A 17718-nucleotide genomic window follows, 5' to 3' on the forward strand; every position below is an offset into this window, starting at 1 on the left:
TGTGTGTGTGTGTGTGTGTGTGTGTGTGTGTGTGTGTGTGTGTGAGTGAGTGAGAGAGACCGGATGAGAGAAAGTGGACTGAGGTTTTGCTTGACTGAGAACAGCAGATGTCAGTCTTGCTCTGTGGTGGAGCAGAGTGACATCTAAACCTACTTTTAAAGCTATTTTCCCCAGACAAATTGTCTACTCAAAATGCACTGAATTGACCAATAATATAGGAATTGGTCTTTTTAAATACAGACTCAACATTTTTGCCGGCTTTCCGGCTTAGAAACTAATCCTGTTCCACAGTCTGCTTGCACTCTTTCCCCTGGTTCATTTAAATCATAGTAGCCTACCACTTTGTAATAAATAAATACATTGCTTTTAGTGCAATTGCTTTAGTCATGAGAACTTGTGTCGACTTCTGCATTACACTTCAATAATAATACATTAATAACAATAACTGTGACAAAAGATAAAGCAAATGTCCTGCTAGTGGAGGAGGATTCACTAGCACCTACAATAATTTCTTTATAATTCCCAAACGTACTATTACCTGTGATGGATTTTTAGTATTCTACACTATTATAATATGATTATAGCATCTACTATTCATAAAACGTCCACAGTTGGTTACTCACTGTTGCATATTTAATATTGAGTATTTATTGATCTTATCAGGAGACAATAATATAATCCTATTAAAACAATGTAGAATACTATGAATCCATCAGAGTTCCTTTGGAAGTTCCTTTGGAATAATAAAGGAAACTACATTGTATGTAGTGATACTACAGTAGATAAATATAGCATGGTGAATGATAATCTTACTTAAAACATCAGCAAACACATCTTGATATGAATATGGAGAAGGCCCTTTTTTAGTACATATGTTGGGATGGATACATTAATTTGTAACTCTTTAGGTATACATCATTTGCATTAATACAGATGTCTCTAGAAAAAGATATAAAACGTGAAGCATATTCATAGTAGGCACGTTTCTTTGAAAACACCACAGTCACCACAAGATGGCACCAAATGTCTCACATACATTTTGAAAATCCGGGGCTGGCAAAGCCCCGATGACAGAATTATCTTGAATTAGCAAATGCTTTTATTACACTTTATGAAATGCAAATATATTGTCATAAATGTATTAATAAACACAGCACTTGTGGCAAGTGCAGATTGCATGCAGATATTCAGTCAGAGTGAGAAGAGGCATTGTTTGGGGAAGACGTTGCATATTGGTCGTCAAAAGTTTGTTTGCGAGCCCTAAATTCATTAGGACTGTCATGCTCAGTTAAGAGAAAATCATTAAGGCTCCACTTAAGTCCCCACTGTCCACATTGTTTAGTGAAACACTTATTACATGCACCATTAGTTTTGATTTGGGCCTATTAAGGAGATTAAATGATTGATCAACAGCCGAGGGATAAGAACAAGCCCTTCACTGCATTTTGGTCATGTGCTATGTTTATTCATGATTCTGCAGGGTGAAATTAAAAACATTTAGATCAACCCTGAATGGTAGAGAGGCTGCTTAAAGGCTTTCTTTACCATATTTAGATGGAATAGAGTAGTAGCGTTACGTACCTCTTATTCACACTAATAAACAATATGAAGAGATATTAAAGAGACACCTACTGTACATATTATGTTTTGTAGATTAATAATAAGGTGTGTAAAGTGTGTAATTTACCAATGTATTAACTCAAACATTGACATGATGAAATAACACAATCATTTAAAAAATAGTAATTGTTGTTTGTAGACTAGTAATAACAGACATAAAATAGATGTATTCATTGGAAGTCTTTAATTAATTGATGCTCCATTATTAGCAAAAGGATTTGGATTTGGAATCAGAAAAACAAGTTGTGAAATATAATTCTGGGGTCAAGAAAATTGTAATTTAAATCATCTATCATATGTATTATTTGGAAATGCAAAACAAATTGAAATGCAGTTGAATTTGATTTTGCACACTCGGGTTGGGAAATAATGCTTAACATATGAGTTATCACACAAAGAAGTTTAAACATCCACTACTCTGCAACTTTCCACAGCATTAAAGACTTCGGAGGGCAAAGCCAACATCAACATAACGAGGAACTATGTGTCCTTCTGTAACATTATCTGCAAGCAGTCTGATCCTCGGCTGCATGTTTGCATGCTAGAGCTCGTTGCATGAGAGCACATCATGTGTTTCTCTGTATTTCTGTCCCACAGGTCTATTAAGTGAATTCTGCTTTTTATTTGACACCCCTGCGCAGAACACATAGCCTTTCTGGGACACTCTCCAAAAAGTGTCATAAAAAAAAGAAAAACATTGTTTAAAGTTATAAAAAAGAATTGAAAGTTATGTATGGGAAATACGCCATTGTTTAATCCAATAGTATATTTTCAGTATCTGTCCACAGATTCCATTTAAAGCTTTATGTATATATATATATATATATATATTTGTACATATAAATATATATTTTACAGTTTCATTGCTGTTTAGCACCAATTTAAACCAGCAGGTTCTTTATAGAAAATGCAATACTTTGCAATAATTACCTATTTCATTCTAATTGACCTATTTCATTTATTGTCAAGTCATTTTATTAGTCGTATAAATGCATTTGCTAAAAAATGTGAGTTTAGATTATACTGTAATATGCATATGGTAATACAAATAAATTAATCATGTTGATAATTAAACAGTAAAATGTTTTTTTTGTAATCAGATATCACACATATAATCCTATTAATCATAAACTGTAAGTATAGATTTTTTTTTGTTAAGTACCAAAACATAGTGTACTACAATAACCATTATAGCAGATGTATCTATTTCCTTTATTGTTATCAAGATTCAACCTTTCTCCCTCATCTTATTTATTACATTTCTTCATACATGATCTGTACACAGTTTGCAGGACCAAAGCAGCAGTGTCTCCCCCCCGTGTATACATGCTCGCCAGTATCCAGATGATCTCCTGCAGCACTTCCACAAACGGGGCTCCAGCAGTGCAGTGGGAGGTCTGTGATTGTGGTTTACCAAACATGCCCACTGGCCCTGTGAGCGAGCCCCAGTGACGCTCTTGCCTCTGTGTCTCTGTCTTCCCCCGGCCCGACCACACTGCCCCTGTAACGACGGTGCTCGCATTACCCACTGGGTATAATTATTCTGCATTTTGCTGCACTCCATTCTCTCTCTCTCACTCATCTTTTCTCTACCTCTCTCGCTCAGCTCGGCTGGGTCTTGACACCGAGGTCCAGGCGGAGGGCCGCGGGGCCGCTGCTTTGTGTTCACAACATGCTGAACGCCACTCACTGCACCGTGGCTCTGAACAGGTGGGGGGTGGTGATGGGGAAGGGGGAACGGGAAGGGAAGGAGAGGGTGTTACTCACTTGATGCCAAGGCCTCTGGGCCTGAGGGAAGGTGGGGGTGGAGGCCTGGTAGGAGAGTACCTGCTGCCCAGCAACCCACCTATTGCTTCTGGCCTTCTCTCTCTCTCTCTCTCTCTCTCTCTCTCTCTCTGTCTCTCACTCTCCATATCCAGTTTCTTATTTTATCTTATTTACTCTCTATCTCTCCCTTAGTCCCTGGGCTGTGAGTAGGTTGTTTGTCCCGGCGCCACCACGCTCTTGTCCCTCCGCCTGCTGGAGGCGGGATGCTTCAGAGCTGTCCACCATGGACAAGAGGTGGAGGGGGTGAGAGCAGAAAATAGAATAAAAAGGTAGTCAGTAAAAACAAGAAGAATGGAGTGCAGCGGGGAGGTAAAGACCCAAATAATCACTGAAGGCCCTTATGCAGTGGCACTTTACAAGTCACTGTGTAGCATGACACTATCCTGCTGTCACTCTGTCCCAAGGCCTGATGGGAAGACATAGTGGCGGTACATGGCTCACAGCATGAAAATCAACATATGTACTCATCATCCTGCACTTTTCACGGAAGGGAAGATATTTCTCTTTCACAGCAAAACATGACAAAACCTTGTCAGGCTCATTTCGCAGTGACGGTGAACTGCAGCTTTTCCCTTGGAGCTTCAGATCGACACTGAGGCTTTCAGGGAGGACTGGAAGTGTATGTGTAGGGGGAGACCAGTGTGTCGGGCGCGATTAGCGTTTGAGGCGGGCCCCTGTCGCCATTTTGGGGCTCGTCCCGGAGATTAACGGGAACCGCACTGTCATTTTCCCATGGGGTCTGTCCCCCTGTACTCTCCTGTCCGAGCACGGTGAGAGATTGTCTCTTTCTCCAAGAGGCAGTGTCGAAGTCGACTGAGGGCAACTGGCTGGGAAGGCTACAAACCTGTTGAGGCAGAGTGTCCTGCAAAATGCCCACAATCAAAGTGAGAGATGTGGGGATGGAGGGAGTGCAAGTGTGAGGATATCTCTCCATTTGTGCTTGGCAAAATTGCTTATCCTGGATGTAGCATTTCAAACACACACACACACATATGCAATGAAATAGCACATACACATGTATGCACACACACTGGAACTTGTGCAGAGGAGACGTTGAGACTGTGAGGTGGACGAGAAGCGTTGACTGAGCTCAACTTGATGGTTTCCGAAGTTTTTCTTCAGTTTGTGTGTGAGTGTGTGTTCGGTGATATTCGATGTGGGACAGAGCAGAGGAGAAAGGCAAGGGGTAGGAAAAAATGGGGCTGTGCCCTGGGGTCACACACACATGCACGCAAACCCACACTCATACAAACAGACCCGCACAGACACACACACACATACACACATACACACACACACACACACACACACACACACACACACACACACACACACACACACACACACACACACACACACACACACACTTCTCGGGCTGCTGTGGCATGTTTGGAGCAGTGCCTCGTCAGATTAGGGCCATGCTGGCTGTGTTTGATGGCCAACCTGGACAGACAAGGCCTGCCAGGCACAAACTGCTCAGGCACATGATGTCAGGGCGGACACACACACACACACACACACACACACACACACACACACACACGCACAAACACACACACACACACACACAAACACACAACACACATATGCACATACACAAAAATTATCCCGCGCCAGACCAAAGAGACAGATGACACCCAGCATGAAGCTAAAGCCAAATCTGTAAGCATCCGCTGCGATCCAGCTGGCTAGCCCTAGGGTACCTGTCTCTGCGAAGTGGAATCAGCGTCACCCCCGTGAGCTGTCAAATTAGCTCACAGGGCTGGAAATGCTGAAGAGATTTGGCCCCTCGTTGTAGAAGAGCAAAAAGAGGGGGGAAGGGAGGGTGGTGTTACATTTTTTTTATTAATTCATCCTCCTGTTGGGAAAAATGATTAAAGTCCCAACAACATAAATCAGGAAAGGTGGACTTATTAGTGTGAACCTGTAGGCTTATTACTAAGACACACACAGAACACATGTATACATACACGCACACACTCAGTTCCAACACTAACAAACACACACATGCACGCGCATACATGCTGATACTAGCAGATGCACATGTTCAGTCACAGAAAAGAAGTTATTGCATTAATGCGCATGTGTCTCATGACACACACACACACACACACACACACATATGCACACACATGCATGCACACATGCACACACACATGCACACGCACACACACACACACACACACACACACACACACACACACACACACACACACACACACACAGTGCCAGGGGCAAGTTTTCAATTACTGCCAGTACTAAGCAGTCACCTGGGAGAGAAGTACCACGTTCGAGTGGAAAGGCATTTCCACCAAGATTTTTCCTTTTTTTTTCTTTACCTCTTTTTGTCCCAGTTGTGAGACAGCTGTGAATGCCAGGCGCATGATCAAAAATGACACTATACAAAACATTAAATGTTTCCTCAGTGAACATTTACATCACAGGAAATGATCAAGGAAAGCCTGTCTGAGACGTGAGATTTGAAACAACTGTTGAATGTGTGAAAGTGTGCATGATTGAAAGCCCCAAGGATTAAGTTGTCAATCTAGTCAAAATTAGATCACGTAGTTGTTGTGCTGAAAAACTGAAAACACAGTTCATTTACTTTTTAAGCATTGCAGCAACATGAAAGGAGACACCGCTTACTAAATGAACTTAAGTACATAAAATACACATGAATATAAACAACTTTTCTGTAAAAGCAGTTTTTTTGTAGCATCAATAAAACAACATAAATGTGGCATTATAACACGGTGAAAGACCCTCCCCTGCCTTAGAAAGTGATTAGATTACACCACCTTTAGCAAAAACAGAAATACATGCGTACCCCCATTTAGAGAAAATTTAGGATCTTTATTTAATTTATTGCCCTCACCCAAGGATTTTTTTACAGACACTAATCGTAATCTTTAAAAAAAGAAAAGAAAGTTCATAAGTTACTTCAACACAGGTCAGCGGAACAAACACAATGTAAAATGAGTGCAGAGGCAGACCTATGGCTTAAAGTATATGGGAAATAAATGTTCCAATAAAATTATTAACCATTTACTTTGATTTTAAATTCAGATTTTCAATCAAATAAATCAATCTTTCCACTATAATTAGTACCATATTAAATAGTTATTTCGTGAAAATTACTTAAAGATTCCTCCAAAAGTAATAGCTCATTATGATTTTCATTGTATCTTATTATGTTATTATACCACTGCAGACCTGTCACGTCCGTAGCTCATGGTACAAAAGAGGTTTTGTTCTTTTAAGTTTCTGACTCTCTTTTTTCAAGCAGGAGAAAGAACGGCTCACTTATTCCAACAAATAAACAGATAAAAGATGGCTGTCAAGTTTCAGCCAGGGTAAAGTCCTTCTGGGTCCAAAGTGTCCCTGCCATGCTGGCACGATAATAGCCACAGCAGGTTTTCTGTGTGTAAGGGGACATGGACAATAGTGAGGAGGTAGGGACTGCCCTCAACAACAACAACAACAACAACATCAACAACACTGCTCCCCGGTGTGTGTGACAACACATTGACCCCTTTGGAGAGCCTCTCCTGCCCTGAGACAGACCAGCGTATGTGTGTATGTGTGTGTGTTTGTGCATCAGGGTGTAAGATAGAACCTGACAGGAGTTTAGCGCTGATGACCACCATGGCGAGAACTGGCAGCAGTCCTCCTTGAGGGAGATACTGTCACTCTTCTGTGTTTGTATGAGTGTGTGTGTGTGTGTGTGTGTGTGTGTGTGTGTGTGTGTGTGTGTGTGTGTGTGATTGTTCTTACTTACTTGAAAAGTGACATTCTTGTTCCTCAGTATCGTTTTTTGAGAAGTAATGTTTTCTTTGTGTCCACCTGAGTATAGTTCAAGTGGAATACTTTTACTGGGCATTACAGCTTGAAAATGTGAAATATGACAGCAAATATGCAAGGTAGCATGAGGTGGAGTGCAGGATAAAGCCCACTACGTAAAGCATTACTTTATTACAAAAGGGAAAACTAGGATATGACCATAGACCGTTAATGGATATGACATAGCATAGTGTAGATGATCATATACAGTATGACATCTATAGTATCTCCATGACAACTGAGCAAACTCTATCCACTAAAGGTTTGGCTGTGGTTCAGAGGTAGAGAGGGTCGGCCCTCAATCTCAAAGCTTGGTGGGTGGATCCTGGGCTCCTCTGGCCTTCTCCAGCTAAGTGCTCCCCTGAATGTGGCTCTCCACTGCTTCTAATGCTTAGGATGGATTAAATGCAGGGATTGCATTTCACTACATTGACGAATAATATTATTTCAACAACAACAAAAGAGTGCTAAAAAACTATCAAATGTGGTTGAAAAGCCCTAGAGAAAGCTAGTAAACTGACCCTGAGTGAAAGCTTTTGGCAAAGGCAATGGTCGGTGGTCAGTCCACCAATGTGGTCCAGACTGAAACATCTAAACATCTATTGGATAAGATTCCATGACATTTTGTGCAGACATGCACGATCCCCAGAGGATAAAGCCTACTGACCTTTCTTTAGAATAACCATGATGTTCTTAATTTTGCCTTTTTAGTAATGTTGATCAGTTGGTCCACCACTTTGGTCCCAGACTGATTATCTCGAGAAATGTTAACTGGATTGAGAATAGTACAGATATACCTGCTGCTATCAATGCAGGAGTGCCACTGGACATGTGTCACGCATGTCAGTGTACAGCGTGGGATTCCTTTAGTTAGAAAGCAGGGTTAGATCACAGATAGATCACACAGTGCCAATGCTGTCTGACTTCATCATTTTAGTACATAAAATATCCACATTCCTATGATCTGGTTGTATTTTTCATTGCGTATTAACAACCACATGTTGAAACAGCTGAAGCTACTTCTGCATTGCTTTCTTCACTCTTCTCTTCTCTTCTCTTCTCTTCTCGTCTCGTCTCTTATCTTCTCTTCTCTTCTCTTCTCTTCTCTTCTCTTCTCTTCTCTTCTCTTCTCTTCTCTTCTCGTCTCTTCTCTTCTCTTCTCTTCTCTTCTCTTCTCTTCTCTTCTCTTCTCTCTGCTGATGTTTGTCCCTGAAGGAGCTCTCTTAATGTCTTTGACTAAACTTCAGCCAGTCTTGGCATTGACGGTGCCCCATAGGAGCACAGTTGAGAGGAAACCAATATGATTGTAATGGAGGGTTTGAGGGCAGGGTCTATCACACTGTGTCACCTATAAAAAGCACAAGCGCCAACTGGCAGGGTGCATAACACTCCTGGCTACAGAGATAAAAAAGAAAAAGTCATATAAGCTACTCAACAGTTCCATAGAGTTGCTGTAGAGAGAGGGGACAGTTTCCTGTTGTGTCACACTCACCACTGAAGCATTGGAGACGGCGGTGTCACATTAGCTGTAGATGGGAGTTTTCTTTTTAAATAAAAGCCTTGTGGAAAAAGTGACATGATCTTATTTTTGTGCCATAATGAAGAATTTATTACTTTTGAAAGCGTGCAAGGATCATTTAATTTGATGAAATCCTCTCCTCTGATGAATGCATCAGGGCCTTTATTTACAGTTTTTGTTCAGATTAAAGCCCTTTGATGATTCAATTTACTCTTCAAAATAGTATTATTAATTCCACAATGACAAAACTACAACAAACCCTAATATAATAAGCCCTAACACACAGTGGGTACTTGATAACCATATAATCAACATTGCAACTGCAGAACAGTGTGAATTAGGGACAAATAACACACCACATTAACACCATGACACTATTTGGTCAGTGTCTTAACTCTTTATGTGTATCTATGCATCCGTGTACATTAACTGTGTGTGTGTGTTTGTGAGGCATTATCACATGCTCCTGTCCCTGATGTTAATAGATGAAGGAAGATGAATGAGGAGCATGACAGCTGTGAAAGTCACAAGGGGAGTCCGCCACTGCCGTGAATAAGGCAAAGTTTCCCTCCCTCTGGGTATGACTTGAGTGTGTGTGGACATATACATCTCTATGAGGAAGTATAATGATCATATTGTACGTATAAAAGCCATACATGTATGCATGCGTATGTGTATGTGTGTTTCTGTGTTCTTTTTGCATGTGTGAAACTGATCCTAAAGCCAAACGCCACACACTGGAGTCTATTGTAGATCCTATCAGGACTCTGTCAGCACCCGGCATACTCAACAGCGTCTTTCATTGCCGACTTACGCTCCCACCTTCACCCCTGAGGCAGGCTACGTTTGTGTGTGTGTGTGTGTGTGTGTGTGTGTGTGTGTGTGTGTGTATGTGGCACAGGGTGTTTTTATCCTCAGGAGTTTACTTCAAAGACTTGTGGTTTTGGATGGGTCAAAGCTAATGAAATGCTGAAGCACCACTGAGATGAAGTTATGGTTCATCGTGTACTTGTGTTTGCGCAAACCTCAGCAGAACACCATTAAAGGATCAGGAGGTACAGAGATGACTTTGTGTTTTCCTCTCCAAAATGTCAATTTCACACCACCATCGTTTGCGGTTGCTTTTCATAGAGGCCACTGATCAGCTGTGTGTCATGTGCTGTTAAATATAGCCTGAATAAGGAATGTTTTTGGTCTTCCCTTAAGATCAAATGCTAATAACCCTGCACTAAAACTCACCGCAGAAATCAGCAACTGTCCCCCTGGGTCAATAACTTTAAGCAGGAGTTAACCATTTTCAGGGCATCAATTCTCTTTATTATATTTAAACTTAATCAGTGATGCTCATCTATCCGACTACCATGCCGTTCAGTGATTGTCTTCTTTTGAGATGCAACTGGCACTTGGATTTAAGGGTGTGAATCGAGGCCCCCGGCCCTGCACTTCGACAACAAGGCCCACTGGCTATCGTACTGTACAGAAAGGCTGATATTAATTTCATGGGACCCGGACAGTGAAAATAAAAGAGGCGCTTAACAGCAGTCAATCTGCAAATTGGAAAATGAGCTTGTCTTTAACCTTTCAGCGATCTGTCTTCTGCTTATCCATGCCTGTCACTTTCAAACACACATGCCTGCATGCTCAAAACACTCAATCTACTCTAAAGCCAAAAGTTTTTTAAAATGCAATACATTTGAACTTATTATATTTACAGTACACAGTATATTTTTTCTTAAATAGAATGAATCAATAGCGGTTTATGTTGCTGTGCCTGTTGGAGTTTGTTGAATTGATTGTACATTCATGGATCCAAAAACAAAAAAGGTAAGACGTTACTGTTTGGCAAGGCCAGCAGAAAGGGTATTCCTAAATTGTTCTAAAAAACGGGTAGATTAAGCTTCATGTTGAATTAACTTGAATTCCATCGTTGCTTCAGTCCAGAAGTGGGTGAAATCATGAATGGAGGACGGACTGAAGTCCAGTAAAAATCATCTAATGATTCATTAATAAAGTATTTTAGTCTGTTGTGCAGTAACTCAACATTTGCTACTATATAGTTCTCCATTCTGAGCTATTTATGAACTACTAATTAACGTTCTTACTCGTTCCTAAGTTACTAACAATTTATGTGTTACTATTTAATCATTAAACTGGGATCCACAAAGCTTGATATTATATTAACAAGCTAAACAGTGTAACATGGGCATAATTAAATCATGTTCGGTTCATCAACTCCTGAGACAAACATATAGCTTTAACTCGCTCATTTGATGTCCAACAGTCCTCACAATTCACAAGTTTGCTCAGTTCCCCTTGACGTTGGACTGGTATTACACAACGTGTGAGTTCATCGGCTGGGAGCAGAAAAGAGACATTTTACATAGACACTAAAACATTGGATGTGGCATTTATCTACCAGCATGTGATTGCAACACATTCTTCAGTTTTTTTGTATTTTGCTAATAAATGCAAAAGATTCCAAACAAACAAGGCAAAAAGATGTGCATATTTTAAAATCAAACATTCTGTTAAAGGTTTTGTCTTGCAATTTTTTATTTCAAATGTTATGAGACAAAAGTAACACCACAAATCACTTATAGATCTTTGTCTAGCACAGTGGTTTCCTCTCATTGTGTTTTGAATATTTGTTATAAGGGCTTTATATCTCCACACAGTCAAAACAAAGTCAGTTTTTCTGTGTGATGTCGTGTGTACATCTCCATGTAGCCTCTGTTTGTGTGTGTGTGTGTGTGTGTTTGTTTGTGTTTGACTAAGAGGGGGCAAAGAAGCATTTGAGCAAACTCAGGTCAGGATAACTGTTGGTACGTTTGTGTGTGTGTGTGTGTGTGTGTGTGTCTGCCAGATTGGAGCTGCATGCCCTTAGTCCAGTAGATAACCAGTCAGCAGTAAAGCCACCTTCACACACACACACACACACACACACACACACACACACACACACACACACACACACACACACACACACACACTAACTTAACCACACTGCATGTCATGCTCATATTTCAATGGTGTAAACATACTTAAAAATGAAAATGGATGCATCGCGTTTCCCAAAAGAGAAGACAGGGTAGGGATGTGTGCTGTTGTAATATAGATGAAAAGGTGGAAATGTTAAGTTTGAAAATAAATTAGACAAATAACGTTTGGTTAGAATAATCTTTCAAATGGAAACAGAGGAGCTAACAAGCTTGTTAAGAGAAATCCTTATTTATTTCTCTTGTTGGATTTGTCTCTGCCCAGGGGAAACCAGTGACTCTTGCGATGCTTGCTATTGGGGCAATTACTGAAATTGTTAATTCTTTGTGGTCTAGCCCTACTCCATCTGTAAAGAAGCCTTGAGATAACTCTTGATTTTTAGATACAATAAATAATCTTAAATTCAGTTGAATTAAGGGAGAGTCAATGTTTAAATTTCTGTCACTTAAGCGCTTCCCTAAATTATCTTCAGATAGAATGGACTCTCCTCCCTCTTCAGAAAAAAATAAAATGATAATAATATCTAATAATACAATTTTTTTTTTTTAAGGGTGAAAGTATTGTGCCAGGTCATTCCTTACAGCATCACTCTGTCAGCTATAACCACCAGCCACCATGTCCTCATTAAAAATAACTAGCTGATTTTCACACAAGAATAATAAAGTGTGTGTGTGTGTGTGTGTGTGTGTGTGGAGGGGGTAGGTGGTGTCTGATTTAACAACTCATAATCAAAGTTTATGACATGAAACCTTGTTTGTTTTACATGTTCTAGTTCATTGTCGTCAGTCCCTTGTTTTTGGATCATTAGGGAAATGAGACGCGTCACAAAGAGAAAGTGCTCTAAATTTAACTCCAGGTTTTAATAAATTTGTCATCACAAATTAAAACCAAACTGTTATAATAAAAAAAGATCTCAGATTTAAAAAAATAATCCCCCGCCCTGGTGACGTATGCAGATGAGGTAGAGGAATATGCAAATAGTGAGAGTGTTTTTTTTCCCATGGAGGTCAAATTACACTAAATGGCTGAGGGCAGTACACTCTACTCTCTGCCCACCCAGCAGTCTGTTAGCTCCTAACCCCCCCCATCGCCCCTCCAAATATCCTCTACGCTTATTTCAAATACCATCCTCCCTGTGCTGCACTCTCCATTTTTTTCAAAATACAGCCCCCTGTCACAGGGTTTCAGCTGCAATTACTTTTAGTATCACTTCTCAGTGAAGTCAACTTCCCTGGAGGCTTCCTATCAGAAGCTATTACAGCAGGGGGCCAGGCTCAAGTTAAGTGGCATGACCTGTGGGTTGGATGGCGCAGGAGAGGGGGATAAATGTACGGCTAATTTGTGGAACATTTGAATAAAGGGATGAGGATTGTGACAGGGCCACACGATGTGACGGCACGGCAAATGAGGAGTCACTTTAAGGCCAAGTGTAGCATAGCATGGAATCATTTTAATAGGATAGTTACAAATGTTTAAAATTTTGCAAATGTGTGTGACTCAGAAGAATACTTTCCACATTTTCCAACTATCGCTACAGGCCCGTTTTCTGAACTCATGCTGCTGAGTGGGTCGACCCTCTCCTTTGCTTTTTTGCCTCCTTCCCCCTTAATTCACCTCTTACCCCCCGGGCCAAAACCATAACCACACGAATGGGTGCATGACCACACACACTCACACACACACACACACACACACACACACACACACACACACACACACACACACACACACACACACACACACACACAAATGCAGACAGAACAATGTGAAGGAGCTGCAGCTGAGGTAGATCAGCAGAAGGGGTGAGGAACGATTGAGGCGGATAATTCAACAACAGTTGTGTGTGTGTGTGTGTGTGTGTGTCTATGTGAGATAGAGAGAAACTTAAGGTGCAATCTTGTGCAATCTCCTTGCCCCAGGTCACACATATGTACTTTGGCACCAACGTGCCGAATCAGCCACCCATCTCTCTGATTGATGAGCTGAGTGGTTGCGTCTCGTAAAACTCTGGTCTCACTGCACACCTGGGATCCTTATGCAATCCAAGGTGAGGCTGTGTCTTGCAAAAGCTAGAGTGAGATAGCGCGAATAAAAACAACTTAGGAAGTTCTGTTGGTATAAATGCATATGGTCAACTGGTATTTGCAGTTTTACAATGGTGACATAAAACCCTTTGAGCCACAATTTGAGGTAAACAATCAAACAGATGTCCGATTCAGTTGTTAAAATGGTGTACTTTAACACATGGTGTGGAAAGAGAAGATCGGCATATAGTACACAATACATACATCCAAAGTACTGTGAGATTCACTAGCCCCCTAATCAAAAAGTTTAAGGAAAATTCTATTTCATTACAACTTTAGTCAACTTTGGTCATCTTTTCTATGTATCATGATATGAGCAAGAAAATAGGTTTGCTTATAGAAGTCAGACATTGAGAGAAACGAGAGGTCAGATGGTTCGGTTCAGCCAAATGAACTACACCACTTTAAAATGGACAGTGAACGCACACAAAGTGTGCATTCACCACATAGGTAAGTACAATGGCAAACATACGTATTTTAATCCAAACCACAATCTTCTCCTGAACTATCCAGGAAGCTGTAAAAGCTGAATTTACTCAATGCAAAAGATTTGACTCCAGGGTTTACCGGGTGTCCTGCGGCGAAGATGTGGACTAATTGTTCAAGCGACAGTGGGAAGATCCACCTTGTGTCATTACTAAATATGGGACTATTCCCTGCTGTTGAAATATTGAATTTGGTTTAATTATTCATAGCTCGCTGTGTGTAATGGAAAGGAGAAAATAAAGAAATTAAGCCTTTTTTAGACATTCGTAATGCTATTTTCGCTCTCAACAATTAGTTAGCTTCATGCGGGGGTCCCCACACGGTGTCTTTCTAGCTTCTGAACCCCTATGTGTAGTCACATTTTATTTGTCTATCCCTTTGCAGATTCCAGCAACTAACTTGGTGAGTACAATGTCATCACAAATGATAAAAACACTGACTTAAACCATTGGAAGTATTGACTTCTAGTAGACTAGTAGAAGTTATGTTTTTTTGACACACATGACCACAAAATGGGACTTGCACCTTCCTACTCCTTGAGAGGTTGAGCCACATTTCTCTCCTTCATCTCTACAGGAGTAACTTTACTAGAACACAGTTGTGGGAAACACATGCCTCCGCCCCTCCCTCCTTGTGTCCGTCATAACTGCCTCCATTGCTCATACACTCATGTAATTGCAATAGACAATCAGATGCCATCTTTATAGGCACATGGTACAACTGTCACTATGTGTAAGGCCGGGATAAAGCGCGGCCGATAAATCCTGTCAAAAGAGCTCATGACATGCTAACGCTCCACTCACCACCACGCGGTGCCGATTGTTCCACTGAATCAGTCAGCGAGAGGCGGGGAGTCCTGTTTTTAGCAGATGTCGCGACCAATGTCCTTCCCTCTCCCTGATGTTGTTAATAAGAATTAATGAAGAGTGATGGCGGCTGCACGGCTGTTTGTTGTTGTGTGGGTGGAGCTGGGACTGTCTTTCTAATACGGATTAGTGAACCCAAGGTGACAAAGGTGTTGGGAGATGATGAGGAGGTGACGTGGGTAAAAGCTGACCGCTTGACTTGTTTCCCTCAGGAAGTGAAAGAAGTGCTTGAGGTTGGTTCCTGCAGCTTTTGGCTCTTTGTTGGACAGTGGTGCTTTTTGGTGAAACTCAGGTGATGTAATCCTGGTACGATCCCAATGAATCTCAGGGCCTACCTTGCCTCCAAAACCCTTTCCACTTGATGTTGTGTAGGATTACTGGTAGCTAGACTCTTTCCAAATTATTTGATGGCGTTTTTAAACCTTTATTTGAAAGTTGATGGTGAAAGGCGACAGGAGACACTGGAACAGAAGATCATGACATGCAACAAGGGTCCTTGGCTGAAATTAAATTTGATGATGCAAGTTCATGGACCCCCCCCCCCCATTCCCCACGCATTGTGCGATAACACCAATCTTGCAAGTCGATTGCATGTCACAGTGAGCGAGACTGGTTTGCAATCTGTGTCAGACTCTATGACATAAATTTCAAGGCATGCCAGATGCAGTGTGATGAATTGCTGTGAATTAATGCTGTGTATATTCTACATCAATATCATGCCGTTTTTTGATTGCTTGAAATTCTCGACAATGTCTTTACGTAGGCCGTTTTTGTTCTCCCAAACTCAAAATTCTCCATCAGCATGTGTATCTAGAACCACCGTTTCGGATTGAGAGCCATAGATGTCATTGCATCTCTCTCACATTTTATGACTGTCACCTTTTCCATGCTCTGTCAATTTGGCCCCCTATATACACATGATTTGGTATTGTCCTGCAGTCCGCCTCTTATAGAATGAAATATTTTTTTTTAAACATTCGGGCAAAACTATCATGGTCAGTTAGATATATCTCCCTAAAATATCAAATCAAGACAATTCAAGAGTACAAAACATCATATTGTGATCTTGTTGTGTAGCTGGACCAGGTGGGGGGGTTGACTTACTAATGCCACCTGTAGTCATGACCTCTGGTGGGATGTAATATCCTGTCCATTAGGTCATGTGTATAATTATTAATTCAATTTCTTTTGCTTCTTCCTGTATGGTTTGCTTAGATGGGCCTGTGTATGCATCGCTGTGCATTACTATTGTCATGTTAAACGATTTGGTTACAAAAACTGTCTGAGAAAGCCCCAAAGCCTGGTGTTTGGTGGCCTTTAAAGCAACAAACACTTTAACATTCTGAAGAATAAGTGGCTCTTTGAGAAGTCGGTATTGTAGGAGTCCATGAAAAAGACTGTTTGCACATTTTAAATATCAATGTTTTATGTTTTGTTGAACCGACATTCCGTTTTGCAAGTGAAATCACCAGTTTTCACAGGTTGGCCTCTTCATGCTCTGAGAGAGAGGCCACAGATGTACGGTAAGAGATGAAGTCATCAGTAGATACCTTACTGAGCTTTGACCTCTCCGTCAACAGGCAATGGGGTGAGGTCAAAGGTCAACAAGGCTGCCGGGGGCAGTTGGTAATCTGGGTGGGTGTTGAGCGTGTCGATGCAGGGGTACCCCTGCTGAGTGTTGCTCCTCTCGCCTTCAGAAGTTGGTGGGAAGGTGGCCTTTAATTGGTGCCTCTGTCCTGGTTGCCCGCTGTGGCCTCGTCAGTGCGTCTGGCTCGGACTTCACTCAGGTTGGATCAGCGGGGAGCCTGACTAGCTTTTTGAGAATCCGCCGACAGTCAGAACACAGAGACACACAAGAAAAGAGTAGTTTTAAAATATCTGACTAATCATCTTTGAATATTTAGGTGCTGATGAGTTTTGAATCATTGCTGGAAAATAAAGTTAAAAAGTCACTCCAGAAGCTGACGACCTACTTTATAACAACTTAACGCTCAGCTGCGACAATTTTATGGGTTTATTTGAGTGCATGTCAATTTACCATCACCCTGATCACTTTACTTTCTATATTTTGAGTTTTGTAAATTATATTTTGGTTTTTATCTTCTGTTATTCTAATCTTTTTATAGGACATTTGGGCTGTGCCTAAAAAGGGCGTGGCAACTTGAGCGAAACGTGACACAAAACATCAAAGTACTCCTGGTTTAATCAACAGCATTCAAAAGAAATAACTAACAAAGTTACCAAATTACTGTGTCATTTAAAGCAGCTGTGTTTTATCGGGGTAATCTGTTTTTAATGACATGAGATTAATGGAAATAAGTGATATATCGTTTCATTAAAGATCATTGGTATCCATAACAATTAAGGTATTTTCAATTCAACATGGTCTGTAACCATGTTAACACCACAAACACGAGGACAAAAGCTTCTTTAATGCTAGACCACATCATAAAGCAGTCACAAGGCTTGCTCAAATGAC

Source organism: Etheostoma cragini, chromosome 22 (assembly GCF_013103735.1).
Source record: "Etheostoma cragini isolate CJK2018 chromosome 22, CSU_Ecrag_1.0, whole genome shotgun sequence".
Lineage (NCBI taxonomy): Eukaryota > Metazoa > Chordata > Actinopteri > Perciformes > Percidae > Etheostoma > Etheostoma cragini.